General features: G+C 34.5%; 1 long non-coding RNA gene and 1 pseudogene across 1 annotated transcript; both read right to left on the bottom strand.

Annotated features, from left to right (window-relative positions):
• Window positions 1–1,379: 1,379 nt before the first annotated feature.
• LOC118501892 lies at window positions 1,380–5,932 on the bottom strand. The gene is made up of 3 exons (XR_004904555.1): window positions 5,922–5,932; window positions 5,109–5,111; window positions 1,380–1,475 (listed from the first exon to the last, which is right to left on the bottom strand). It is a non-coding gene; the product is annotated as an uncharacterized LOC118501892 (long non-coding RNA).
• Window positions 5,933–9,041: 3,109 nt separating this feature from the next.
• LOC114514924 lies at window positions 9,042–9,119 on the bottom strand (annotated as a pseudogene).
• Between the last annotated feature and the right edge of the window lie 5,470 nt (window positions 9,120–14,589).

Here is a 14,589-nt window from a genome sequence, read left to right as displayed (position 1 = left end):
AAATTAACAAAATTAACAAAATTTCTTTTTAGAGCACAGTAAAATTTAACAGAAGGTACAGAGTATTCTGCTGTACTTCCTGTTCCCCAAATGCACAGCCTCCCCCACATCCTGCCCCCATGTGGTACATTTGTTATTATTGATGAACCTACATGACCCAAAGCCCATAGTCTGTATTAGGGTTAACCTTTGGTATTGTACATTACATGGACTTTGGCAAATGTATAACAACATGTATCAAACATAGTCTCATTCAGCGTAGTTGAGCTGCCCTAAAAGGCCTCTGTGCTCTGACTATTCACCCCTCCTTCCTGTCTAACCCTTGGTAAACACTGATTTTGTTACTGTCTCCATAGTTGTGTCTTTTAAAATTGTCCTATAGTTGCAATCATATAGTATATAGCATTTTCAGATTGGCTTCTTTCACATAGTAACATTCATGTAAGATTCCTCCATATATTTTCATTGCTTGAATAATATTCCAATATCTGGATATACCACAGTTTATCCATGCACCTGCTGAAGGATATCTTGATTGTTTTCAATGAGCAACTCTAACTAAATTGCTATGAACAGCTGAGTGCAGGTTTTTATGTGGACACAAGTTTTCAATTCATTTTGGAATGTAAACAAAGCACAGTTGTAGTCCATGATAAGATACATGTTTCAGATGCACAACCTTATAATTTGACACCTGTATACACTAAACAAGGTCAACCTTCCAAAATCTAGTTACCATTCATTACCATGCAATTGGTCCCCTTTATGTCTTCTGGTAATCACCAACCTGTTTTGTGTATCAGTAAGTTTGGGGTTTTTTTCTGTTCACTTTTTAAATTAGATCTCACATATGATTGAAATCATACAGTATTTGTCTTTGTCTTTCTGACTTATTTCACTTACCATTATACCCTCAAGGTCCATCCATGTTGATGCAAATGGCAAAATTTAATTATTTTTATGGCTGAGTGATGAGTAATGTTGCATATTTTGTGTGCATACATATAGAATATATAAAAATACATAGCATATACAATATGTACATAATGTATATATACATATATACGTTACTTTTTTTATCCATTCATCAGTACTCTGAGGTTGTTACTATAATTTGGCTATTGTAAACAATATTGAAATATAGGGGTGCATATATCACTTTGAATGGGCATTTTTTCATTCTCCAGATAAATATCCAGAATTGGAATACATGGACCACATGATAATTCTATTCTTAATTGTTGGAGGAATTACCATAGTGTTTTACACTGTGGCCACACTAATCTACAATCCTAATAGTGCACGAGAGTTCCTCTTCTCCATATCCTCTCCAGCACTATTTTTTTTTTTCAGAATAACCATTCTAACAGGGGTGGGTATGAGGTGATATCTCATTGTGGTTTTTATTTGCATTTTCCTGATCCTTAGTGATGTGGGACATCTTTTCATGAGCCTGTTGCCCATCTGTATTTCCTCTTTGGAAAAACATCTATTCAGATCCTCTGTTCCCTTTTCAGTGGGGTTGTTTTGTTGTTGGATTATATGAATCTTTTATATCGTTTGAATATTAACCCCTTATTGGATGTATGGTATGTGCATACCTTCTTCCATTCTGTATGCTGCCTTTTCATTTCAATGATGGTTTCCTTTGCTGTGCAGAAGCTTTTTAGTTTTTCTGTAGTACCATTTCTTTATTTTTGGTTTTGCTTTTCTTGCATTTGGAGTGAGTTCCACAAAAGCATCATTAAGACCAATGTCAAGGAGCTACCTCCTATGGTTTCTTCCAGGAATTTTATAGTCTCGTGTATTACATTTAAGTCTTTAATCCATTTTGAGTTAATTTTTATATGTGATGTAACAACAGTCTAGTTTCATTCTTTTGCATGTGGATATTTAATTTTTCCAGCATCATTTATTGAAAAGTCTGTCCTTTCTCCACTGTGTGTTTTTGGCTCATAAATTAATTGTCTAGTCACATGAGGATCTATTTTAGGGCTCTCAATTCTCTTCCATTGGTCTGGGTGTCTACTTTTGTTCCAATATCACATGGTTTGGTAACTATAGATTTGTAGTGGAATTTCAAGTCAAGGTGCATGATATCTCCAGATTTGTTCATTCTCTGATTTGTGTTTTCCATTTTAAAGAGCCTTCTCTGAGCTCCTCATTACCCCCTCCATCAGACATCAGCACTACTAAAAAACAACCAGTAAATTCTGTTTGCCTAGTATACGTGATTCTTTCTATTTTTAAAAATGCTAAATCACTGAAATGATCAGGGTAGTCTCTACATCAAAACATGTTCTCAAGTCCCTAAATCACTACCACTGAGAATTATAGCAACTGAGGCATCACTTTGTGCTATGGATTATCAATGCCTCATTAACCTCTGCATTGTCGTCCTTATTGGCAGTAAAGCAGTGAGTGATACAGTCCTTAAATCCTACTGGGACTGCTTTGTTAGACCTTCCAAAGAGTAAATGCTGCTAACAGAATTATGCACAAAAGATGTCTATTGTGGGTTATGCCTGTGAAAGCTAAAGGAGGGGATGAAGCAGAAATGGTCAAGGAGAACCTCAGATTATGATACAAAGATGTCTTGGCCAACCCCATAGAGATCTCCAAAGCCAAGATTAACTGATGAAGGTCTGTGGTAGGCAGAAATGGTCAAGTCCTAGAACTCCTGATGTGTTTAACTATTGGCTGAGGGTGTCAGGAAAGAGCACAGCTTTAAATGGAAAACCACACAAGCAAGGGGGTACATGCCATAAACCTTTTAAGGTGTTGGGAGTGCTAAATTTCCTGGCTTTGTCACTGAGTGAACTCAGATGGGAGGCCAATAGGCATGTGATGTGGTGGCTGTTGACCTCACTAGTAGCTGGAGGTGGTCAGCAGTTGCACTCCTTAAAGCTAACCAGCAAGTATTTTCTGATGGGATGTCTGAGCAGAGTGTACCTCCTTGGCTGGGACATCCAAGGTCATGAATAAAATAGTTGAAACAAATTAATTGCATCATATACACAACAATGAAATTGTTTGGTATATATTTTACATTTTTGTTAATTACTACAGAATTTGCAATTAAGGTTAGGAAAATCCATTAAAAGTATAATTTTATTATTGTGACTGTTTTGTACTTATTTAGCTACATAAATAAATCACTAAGCACAAGAATAATTACCATTTTTAATGTATTTAAGGAAATACCTGTGGTAGTTGATTACATATGGCAGAAACAGCAAAATCGGCCCTGGACATTTCAATGCACTCTTCTGATTCCCTAGAATCATTTTATATGTGTTTAGAGCAATCATGCTATATTTAAAAAAAAATTCTATATTCTGTACTAGCTTGAAACTGATTATAAACTGAACTAGAGAGCTTATAGCTTTAAATGATACTAAATATAACTGAAGGTCAACATTGACTTTAATGATTTTTTTAGTTCATTTTAGCAAGCAATCTTCCAGCATTTTATAGAATAGGCAGAGTGCTACAACTGAAGAGTTAGAATGCAATCATAGTAAAGAGAGTGGTTTCATTTATGTCCAGCAAGAAAAGTACTTACTGCTATAGGACATCAGCCGGAGACCAAAGGTATCCAGAGGACATAGGCTTAACAAAGGAGGTGAGGTTTGAGAAGAGACAGGATAAACATATCATATTTCACTGACAGAAATAAAGATAGAAAACAGGTTTTGAGGAGATGACAAGGACGAGATAGCAAATAAATTACAAATGGAAAATTTGTAGTAAATACAAAAAAATCCCAGTTGTCTTGGTTTCTAAAAGATTTGATGTATAAAATAAAGCTTACAGGGTAGAGCATTGAGTGACTTGCTAATCTTTCTAACAGGGCATGTTTGAAGTCATGTCCTCGTCACAAAAAGACAATACAAATATTTTTAAATATTTTAAAAGATAAAGAATTGCATGCTCTTAAGTTTTAGCACTTACAGGGTGAACGGTTCAGCCCTATGCAGCCGTAATAGATAAGTTTTGGACACATAAAAATACCACTGTGTCCCTTCCCCTGGCCAGTCTAGAGTCATTCGACCAGAACACATGCTGGATGTTGGAACTAAATCAGAGTATAAACCTGGGGGTAGGTAACAAAGCTAAGAGTATTCATGTAAAGTTGGAATGCGATAGAACAGGGAAAGAAACTTATGTTTTCACTAGGAAAAAACCCCAATTAACACACAACTAAGAACCACTAGAAAGTATTAAATTGAGAGAGTACAGGAAGATTACTAATAAAATATTTAGCAGTTTTACTACATATATTGTCTATTATCACTTATTGGATTTAAAATGTTTCCATAAAAACTTAATTTCTGCTACATTGAAATTAATTAGAAATAATGAAAGGGCTAGAGTTTTTGAACGTGGGAGGTTGGTAGTACAAAATTGAGAGATGTGTTCATAAGTTCAAACATGTGTTACTGGTAAGGTCAGTCTTCAAATTGTAGAATTTTGAAATTCTTTAACACTGCTCCAAAGAAACTATCTTACTTCTTTATAAAGAGAGTTAGTATTACTTCATTTATTTCATGATTGAGTAGTAGGGGCAAATTAAAAGGCTTATTTCAAACAAGTCACCACTGACCACGTCCTTACATTGTAAAGGAATTATTTTAAAAATTTTATGTTTAATTGCTCTGAAATTTCAACTATTTTAAGATGAATAGAAAGTCCCAACAGGTTCATCAATTTTAGTTCAACATAGGAAATAGATTAAAGCAAATACAATGACATGATGACATTTTACCTACAGCATTCTTTTTAAAGATTTTATTTATTTTTTTAGAGGGAAGAGGGGAGAGAGAGAGAGAGAAACATCAGTGTGCAGTTGCTGGGGGTCATGGCCTGCAACCTAGGCATGTGCCCTGACTGGGAATCAAACCTGCGATGCTTTGAATAAAGAAGTCACGTACAGTAAAACTGAGCTGGGCCATGAGAGTCATACAATTATAAACAGTAAGACAAGGGAAGACACCACTGAGCCTTGACCCTGTGTCCTGACTTCAGCGGTGACCCACTATGACTGGGCTGTCCTGTAACAGCTCTGTGACCCCACCATCTGAGACCATGCTGCTGTTGAGCATGACCCACTGGGCCCAGGCTACCTCTGCACCATCATTCTTGGCCCATGGCACAGTGGCATCCTGCCCCCTGCATATCTCCAGGGCCCAAGTCATAGCAATAAAGGCCAGAGACACAGAACCTAGTTCCATGGGCTATCTGCACATACCTACAACCTGAGACACTGGTGCCACTGCTGAAGCTACTTTGTGTCCCAGATGCCTTGGTTGTTTTGCATTGTCTTGATCTCAGGACTTGAATTCCATGGCTGCTCTGACAGCCGTGCAGCAGACCTGACATCAAGAAGAATCTCCTCAACAAGAAATTTCCTCCATACATGAAAAGGAGGACCCCAGCAACTCAAGCCAACAGCCCTAGCCATAACTGCCACCTTAGACACTTGTAGCTTTCCTTGGTCACGATAAATCCCCTTAGTCCTCAGCAACAACTTCAAATAAAGGATCTGAGAGACTATGCCACTTCACCCTTCTCAGAAGCAGAGGCAATAGACCCTTGCAGTCACCTGCAGTAAAAACCCACCTGCACTGAAGCCAGTCTGAAAAGGTAAGAAGATTGGGCTATTTCCTCAGTAAGGCAGACATCAGCAAAAGCCACTAGAAATGGGAAAAGGCAAGAGCACGACATCAGAAAAGAAACACAATAATTTTTTCAGTGACCTGACCCCAGAGAATGGAGAGCTACACATTACCTGAAAGGGGAGTCGGTGGAATTTCAAGGAACCTCAATTAGATTCAAGAAACACAACAAATTCAGGAAAACAACACATGAAAATGTAAGGATTTCAACAAAGAGATAGGAATCATAAAATAGAACCAAACTGAAATATCTTGCTCTTTGTTCTTCTTGAAACCTGACAAGATTTCAAAAAATCAAATATGTTTATATGGAGAAATTTGGCAAAATTAGCATTCTAATGGAATTTTCTAAGCCTCAGTAGCTTTCCAGGCCTTCCTAATTATAATCAGAAACATAAACAAAACCCATAGCTGTGAGACTAAACAAACCAGAGGAAAATGAAACAATAGGGGAAGAAAAACTTAAATCACAAGCAGCTGAAAGGGTTTCCTTGCCTAGGCAACCACCCCTACTCCAATTTCCTTAAAGATGCTTTATCGAGGACAAAGATCTTAAAGTCTTAGCCATCTGAATGAAGAAACTTAACTTATTCCAAATATTATAAATTAATATTTTTGATTGTACCTGCCTCATAGCTAAAAAAGAAAAGAATGGAAGAAAAGAAATTAATGAAATTATCAGAAAGAAGGGGAAAGGTCAAGTGAAGGAACACGTATATAAAGGACCCGTGGACAAGGACAACGAGAGAAGGATGGTGGGCAGGGCTGGGGAGAGGGACAGAGGAAAAGTTTCTAAAAAATTGTCAGGTGTCTCATGTCTGTCTGTCTATTTGTATGTAGGTCTACCTCTGGAGGAAATTAATACAATAGTTTATATAAAAAGAACACTAGCTTTAAAAATTTGGAGCTTATATAAGTTAAAAAGCTAATAAACCATCCAAATGCTTTGTGGTATCACATGATCAGTAAAATATTTAATATTAAAACCAATGTTTAATTGAAACAGCCATGTCTTTAAAAGTTATCATTTAATATATTTTTACTTTATCTGGGTTTACAAAAAATAAGTTTGTCTTTGTTTCAGGGTTTATCAACAGAAAAAGAACTTGATAATTGACCCTAATGGCTCATAAAACTTTTTATAGTAATCTAAATAGTATTGAGAATTAAATGTAAATAAATATTGTATGTTGAATTAAAAATAGTTTCTAAAAATCTTTTGATACGTTGAAACTCTGGAGTTTTCCAAGTTACATTAAAGGATGAAAAAGGATTTAGTATCTATTAAAGGAAACCAAAGTTTTGCTATCTTGAAGTGGCTTTTGAGGATATTGATTTTAAGTTATTAAGGAACAGACTCAGAAAGAAACTTTGACCCTCCCCACTTTTCTGCCCAAGAGATGAATACAGAAAAAGCTGATTCATGAAGAGATCTTACGATAGTAGCCTTAGTCTAATTTGAATGAAGTATGGTAAAACTTCATTCAAAGCTTTGAGGCATTGGGGTAGGTGCCTGTTCTCTAGACACCCCCACCCCCAGCAGTGTCCTACCATTTATAAATTGCCTAGCAAGAATGTTCGTGCCAGGTATGTCCCCCACTTTTCTCATCTGCCTGTATATCCCCACACTCACTTCTGATATTGAATACTGCCCTCCTGGATTCTATCATTGTCCCAGAACATCTAATATGCCCAAGTTGCCTCACTCTTTGAAATTTGTAGGCTTATGTGAATTCCCCATGAAGATGTATTAAAAATTTGACTTTCTCCTAGTAATCTGTCTGTGTTAATTTGGTTATTATTCTAGCTAGAAGAACTTAGAATGTAGAAGGAAAAGTATTAATTATTGTTTTTAGCTCTCCCGCTATATTTCTCCAAATAATCTAAAATCCTAAAATGTTAATTGCCAAATAAATGTAAGTATATCTACATTTGACTTAATACAGAAAAAACTAAAGATAAATTTGGATCTGTTAATGAATGTATTGTACTTTTGTGGACAAAAAAGTGGCAACACACTAAACCTGACAAGTTCAGGGGAGATGGTAGCCTTACAAACTAGAGTAAAGTAATCCCATAGGATGGTCTGAAATTAAAACTTTCAATCTAAAAGCAGTTCATGGCAGATAGTCAAGTCCTAGGCAGGTATTTTTCCTATCAAAGGTCAATCTTTACCTTAACTGAGCTGTTTATTATCTTTTCATATCTATGATAACGTACCTTTGGAATGTCAGGATAATTTCCTTTTTGAGACCACAAATCCTTTCATTGTTATTGTGTTCAGTGTTGACTGTTAATTATCCTATACCAACCTATGTAAAAAATATGTGTATATTCATTTTACTTTTTGTCCAATCCCAGAGATTTGAGCTTTGCTTTTCCCCCCCACCTCTGTAATGTATTACCAATGAATTTCATGTAATGCCCTTCTGCCTCCTTCTTTGACTGTAATATATAAAATAAGGTGAAAAATTAGAGCATTATCTTAATCTGTTGAGATTTTGCTTCTCAGTAACTGATTTCCTGATTTTGAACTATATTACAAAGTCATAGTAATCAAAACTGTAAGACACTGGCATAAAAACAGGTACATAGACCAATGGTACAGAAGCAAGAGCCCAAAAATAAATCCAGACATAACTAATCTTCAACAGATGCAATGAACACATTTTTTTTTTTAGAAAAACATAGTTTCTCTAATAACCATCAAGGAAAAATATAGAGGTACCTCAAAAATTAAAATAGAACTACTACATGTCCCAGTAGTACTAATTCTGAGAATTCAAAGAAAGTGAAATCGTTACCTCTAAGAGATATTTGTGCTCCAATGTTCATTGAAATATTATTTACAATGGAGAAGATACGGAAACAACCTAAGTGACCATCAGCAGATGAATGCATTAAAAAATATGGTAAATATATACAACAACATATTTTTCAGCCATAATAAAAAAAGTCTCTAACATGGATGGACATGGAACACACTATACTAAGTGAAATAACTCAGACAGACAAAGACAAATACTGCATGATTTCACTATGTAGAATAAAAAAAAAGAACTAATGGAAGCAAAAAGAGTAGATTGGTGGTTGCCAGGGACTGGTGGAAATGAGACATTATTAAAAAAGTACAAACTTTCAATTATAAGGCTCCCTCATAGAAAAATCTGGGAATCTAACTTATAGCACGATGACTACAGTTAACAATATCGTATTGTATACTTGTGAGTTGCTATGTGAGTAGAGCTCACATGTTTTCACCATACCAACAGCAGCAACAACAACAAAGTGGTAATTAGGTGAGGTGAAGAAAATGTTAACTAACCTCATTCCCTATATGCCTACACTAACTTATCTTTGTATACTTTGCTTAAACAATGTTGTATGTCAACTATATCTCTAGTAACAAACTATAGAAATGATCCCTGAAAATATAGTCTTAACTATATCTTAATAAAGTGAAATGCAAAGGCTAAATCCCATGAAACATGAGTAATTATTTATAACTCTCTTCGAAGTTCCAAAATGCTCTTCCAATGGTTTCTCTATTATGGTGGCTGTTTTCAGAACACCCAATGAAATGATTTTCACGCTTATGCTGAGACATGAGTGGGGAGGAGAACTCAGAGGACAATCATTCACTAAGTGCCTACTCTAATAATATTACTAACAGTTAACAGTTATCATGTGCCAGTTACATTACTAGAATACTTTTGTTTAATATTCACAATATGCTTACCCTTTTGCCATTGGTAAAACTGACATTTTGGAAATTAGAAACTCTTCAAGGTGAATTCAGAGTCCCATTCTAATGCTCATTTTTTTTTTAAAGCTTATATACACTATATCATCACTATGGACCAAATACAATGTTAGGCTGTTAGGCACCTTCATGAACATTAATTTGATCCTTACAATAAGTACTTCTGAAAAATTGTTTTTTGCAGAAGAGTAAGTGGGTATTAGGGTAGGCTATGCATCCAGAGATGTATGGGGCTGAGGTTCACAGCTGTATTGTATTAATTACTAAGACTCAAATTCTTGTTCAAAAAATAGAGGAAGAAAACCTAATCTTACAAAATATGTCATTGGTTTGCATTTGATTAGGTACTTATTTCCCTTTCCTAATTTTGTCTGTGCTATTGAGTTATTTATTACAGACCAAAAGTGGCAAATAAATTCATTTATTCAGCCATAATACTCAGACTAAGAGTGGTAGTCAAGGAAAAATTTGCAAAGAAACCAGAGTTCATTTTTGAAGGATAGAGAGAAATATGCCAGATGAGACCATTTCAGGCAGATGCAGGAACACGGACAAGGAAAGGCATCTGTCAAACAATGAGGCTGAGAACTAAGCGATGGCGAGATGGTTCTAGAACCTTCTATTTCAAGCTAAGAATGTTAGGCTGCATAATAAGTATTCAGCTATAAAAGGTTTTTGAGCAGAATGTTACCCAATTGAATGCAGGTTTCAAGTAGAGGACATTCATGGCAATGTAGAGAAGAAATGGAAACAAACACTTGGGAACAATAATTCAAGCAAGAAGTGAGATGTCAGGCCATATGACTGCAGTGAAGTTGAAGTAAATGGGATGGATTAAAGGACAACTTTGTGATGGAGATTTGGCATATGTAAAGTCAGGGAAGAGAAGTCAAAATGATTTTTTAATTTTCTGGCTTGAGCAACTGGGATGACTGCGATATAATTCATTCCTTATGGAAAAAGAGGAAGATTTCACTAACAAGTATAGTATACAAATGTATCCCTTCTCATAAATGTGATTCATTACAGAATCACAAAAACACGTAAAAAAAGTGAAGCATGATTCTTTCAACTACTGTCTAAAAATCATTATATAATGTTTCTCTGAATAAACTGATAAAAAATCTTGTATTTGTGGAGGTATTGCCATCAGGTATAAAAAATGGCCTGACCTTACTTAACCTTTATGCTATGAAATTGTCTTAAAATTTGATCTCTAGCTACTTGATAACCTCAATTCATACTTAAAAAGTCTATACCAGACAATAGACTATCATTTCTATATTCTCAACTCCATTAGTTCTTAGTTGCATAACCTGTTTTAAATGTATCTGTGATGTTTAATGAATATCGTCAAGGATCATTAGGCCATATTTGCATTAAAATTCACTTGAGGATTCATCGAGAGTATTCTTGCTCAGATATACTCTAAATGTTCGTGAAATGCTTTAACTTAGAACACAGGCTTACACTTAAATGTAAAAGGGCCAGAACAGTTAACATAAATGAATAGAGAAGATAGAATGATAGGAATTGGACAACTGTCATTAAGGCTCAAAAGTCAGTGTTTGTATGTGAGAGAAACCCTCATGCAGTTCCAAACAAAACTGGTCTGTTGGCAGAGTTAAGCCAGAGGTATTCTAGAAGATCTTACATGCAGGCTTTGGAATCCCAGGATTACAGATTTCCAGAGTTTTAGAAGTGATTTTTTTCTCTTTGAAGATATTTTAACTACAATTTTCCTGAAGCCTTTTAGAAAGAGTAAATTATCTCATTAGTACCAAAGAAGAAATGAAAGTTATTGGAATAAGTTATCTATCCATAAAACTCTTCAGAAACTTATTTTCTACATTTACCAAAGTGGCTTTTAAAACACAGTAAAAAGCCATACAAATTATACTATGATGGTTGTGTACCACACACAAAAAAAATAATACAAGTGGAAAACTAGGAGGGTTATTTTAGAGATGGAAAGGCGATAGAATTATTGTATAATCAAATCATACTCCTCATGCCCTTTTAATATAATGTCTATTTTCCTTTTCTACTTGAGTTTGAGTAAGTCTGTTGAACTCCCAGGTAAAAATGTAAGCAATGTGATAAGGCTTTATAAACTCCAAGAAATTGTTCTATTGTATCAATAAAAGAGATAAGCTCTAGATATTTTGCAGCCTGGAAATCCAGTTTCAGGGGTGTCACTGAATATGTCTTCTAACAGGAGACACTACATAACAGTTAACATAGACACGTATATTAAGGCTGAGATTCTTAGGGTAAAAGCACATTTGTTATTAATTGAAAGGTGAATTCACCCTGGAAAAAAAAGGAATCACATAAGGGCATTGCAAGACACAAGAAGAACTGATCACCCAGGCTTTATAGCCTCTACAACAACATTGAAATGGGTTCTTTTTTTTTTTTTTTTTTTTTTAGGGTTGCAGTAAGTTAAATGCTTATAGAACACAGAAGTAGAAATTATTGTTAGGATTTTTCTAAAATTAAAAACAAATTGACTACCAAATTTTAACTAGTTGAGCTGATTAAATTATGTGTGACTAAGAAGGTTATATTTTAATATTAATTGAAAACACAAAAACAATAGATTGGGAGAGCGTATTCTCCTGTGTGTTGTCTTAGAGATCTGCAAATGGTTTCTGACCTTAGCAGAGTAAGTCAGTGAAAAAAGCCAAAGGAAGAATTGCGACTGGAGGTAAGTGGTCAAATAATAATAACCTGGAGAAAAATCAGGGTCTGATAGAATTGCAACCTAAAATTGTTTCCTTCCTGAGAAGTGTGCATTAACATTTATTCATTAAGTATTGATTGAATAAGTGTCATAATCAAGCACTATACAAGGCACTGAAGAAATGATGCAAACAAAACATGCAATTTCTAGATTCAAGATTATAATTCCAAAGTGAAAATGCATATTCAATAAGTGAGAGAATGAAGAAGGTTTCATTAATTGTGTAAAAGTCTTTAATTTTCTCTCAGTTTAACTCTAGGTGATGTGAATCAGGTCAGTGATAAAAAATAAATTATTTTTAAGAAAAAAGCCCTGGCTGGTATAGCTCAGTGGACTGAGTGCCACCTGTGAACCAGAGTCCCTGATTCAGTTCCCAGTAAGGGCACATGTCTGGGTTGTGGGCTAGGTTCGCAATAGGGGTGCAACCACATATTGATGTTTCTCTCCCTCTTTTTCTCCCTCCCTTCCTCTCTCTCTAATAAATAAATAAATACAATATTTTTTAAAAAACACAAAATTTTAGTAAAAGGAAATCAAGGAAGAAAACATCTATTGTCTATGAATCAAAATACTTTTTGCTGACTAAAGAGTATAATTTTTCATATACATTTATTTTAGGATGAATCAGGACTATAGTAGCATTTACATGTGACAACTAGAATACTGGTTACTGTTTTATTAAATATTAATAATGTACATATTATATCCTATAATGCACCTTGTTTATGAATAAATAAAATTTAACTTATATCCCTGGAATTATCGCCCCATATATGTTAAGATATGTAAGTATTTTATAATTAAAAGCTTAGAAAGCAGAGGTTATCTAGAGAGCTTAAAATGTTCTCATGCTATATCTATGAAGTTAACGTAGATTGCTTTTCATTTTTGTATTATACACTAGGCAAATATTAATGAAGTTAATCAAAGTGAAATTACAGCTTTCTCTGGTCAGTAAATTCAAAATTTTTGTGAAAAGTTGATAGAGAATGACATCTTGAATTTTACTGAACTCTCACAGAAATAGTACAAATCTACACCTTTCTATGTGTATTAACCAGAGGGCTCAAAAAATTTACCCTAAAATTCCTAAGCACCAAATTCCTAAGCACCACTTAAAATTCCTAAGCACCAAAAGCCGAAATGATTGTGTACATGGATTTAGTGCACCAATAAGGTAAGGGAAAGCCATTTACATAAAAGGAGCATAACTAATCTTTGTCACAAGAATGGAGAGAGATCCAAAGTATCCTCCTGAAGAAGATAACTCTGGGAAATGGACATTTATAAAAGTTTATTATTACAAATAAAATGCTTTCTGCAAGTAATATTGTTTGCTAGCAAAATAGGGAGCCAGAAAAGTAAACATGAAAAAAGAGTATAAATAGGAGACTGAAAAATTTTACATTTCATACAGAGGTCTGCATACCAAAATGATTTAAGTGAAAATAGTAAAGAAAAAGTAACGTTGATTAATGTGAATTAATCAAATATGTATAAAAATTTTATATGAACAAAATAATTCATGAAGAAATAATATTTTCCTGCTCTGGAAGAAATATAAAAAGGAAAGTTGATGCATATGACTAGAAAAACAGGATAATTATTTTGGAGTAGAGACAAAAAAATCATAGGATGCACTGAAGATTACTATGTAATTACTTAGTCAAATCTAAAATATAATTTGCATTATTGAAAGTGACATAAAATAGCCTTCTTTACAAATCTTTTTTATATAAGAACACATACTATATTTGAATAGGAATTCATGTTTGATGAGGAAGACAAACTGGACTCAGATCTTCGCTAAATATCAGACTCAGCTTGAAAGAGATTTGGGAGATAAAAACATCTCTACAAACAACAATGCTCATACGTGAAGACCAAATACACTGCATAGGCTGATATGTGGACTGAATTTTAAGTAAAACAGAACATTTTGTTGGTTGCCTTTGCTTCTAGGATGGGCTCTGGGCAAAATTATTTGTTGAATAAAAATATTTTCGTTTGTCATTCCCTCTACCCCCCATTTCTTTGGGAGTGATTATACTAATGTTGTCCCAGCTTCTGAAGAACTGTACTATGGCATCTTTATATATCTTCTCTCTTTTTATTAATCCATGCTCACGCAGTAACACTGCCTAACAGCTGTATTCCTGAAAACCTCTATTAGCTGCAGTTTGAGTAAAAATTTTATGAGCCTATTGCATGCTTCATATTATGCTAAGCATAATGGGTTATGTTGCACTGCCTTAATCTGGAAATACCACAAGTGGGAAAAGTGATCTACAGCTCAATTTCTACAGAATTTTAAGAGATAGTAATATTAAATGATGGTATCTTAGTATTTATTTAACATTGCTGTTCTTTTCTCATTGGCTAAGATTTTATTGTGTAGTACT

This window comes from Phyllostomus discolor, chromosome 7 (assembly GCF_004126475.2).
Source record: "Phyllostomus discolor isolate MPI-MPIP mPhyDis1 chromosome 7, mPhyDis1.pri.v3, whole genome shotgun sequence".
In the NCBI taxonomy this organism is placed as follows: domain Eukaryota; kingdom Metazoa; phylum Chordata; class Mammalia; order Chiroptera; family Phyllostomidae; genus Phyllostomus; species Phyllostomus discolor.
The sequence above is the reverse complement of the archived record's forward strand: the minus strand, read 5'-3'. Positions and strand labels throughout refer to the sequence as shown.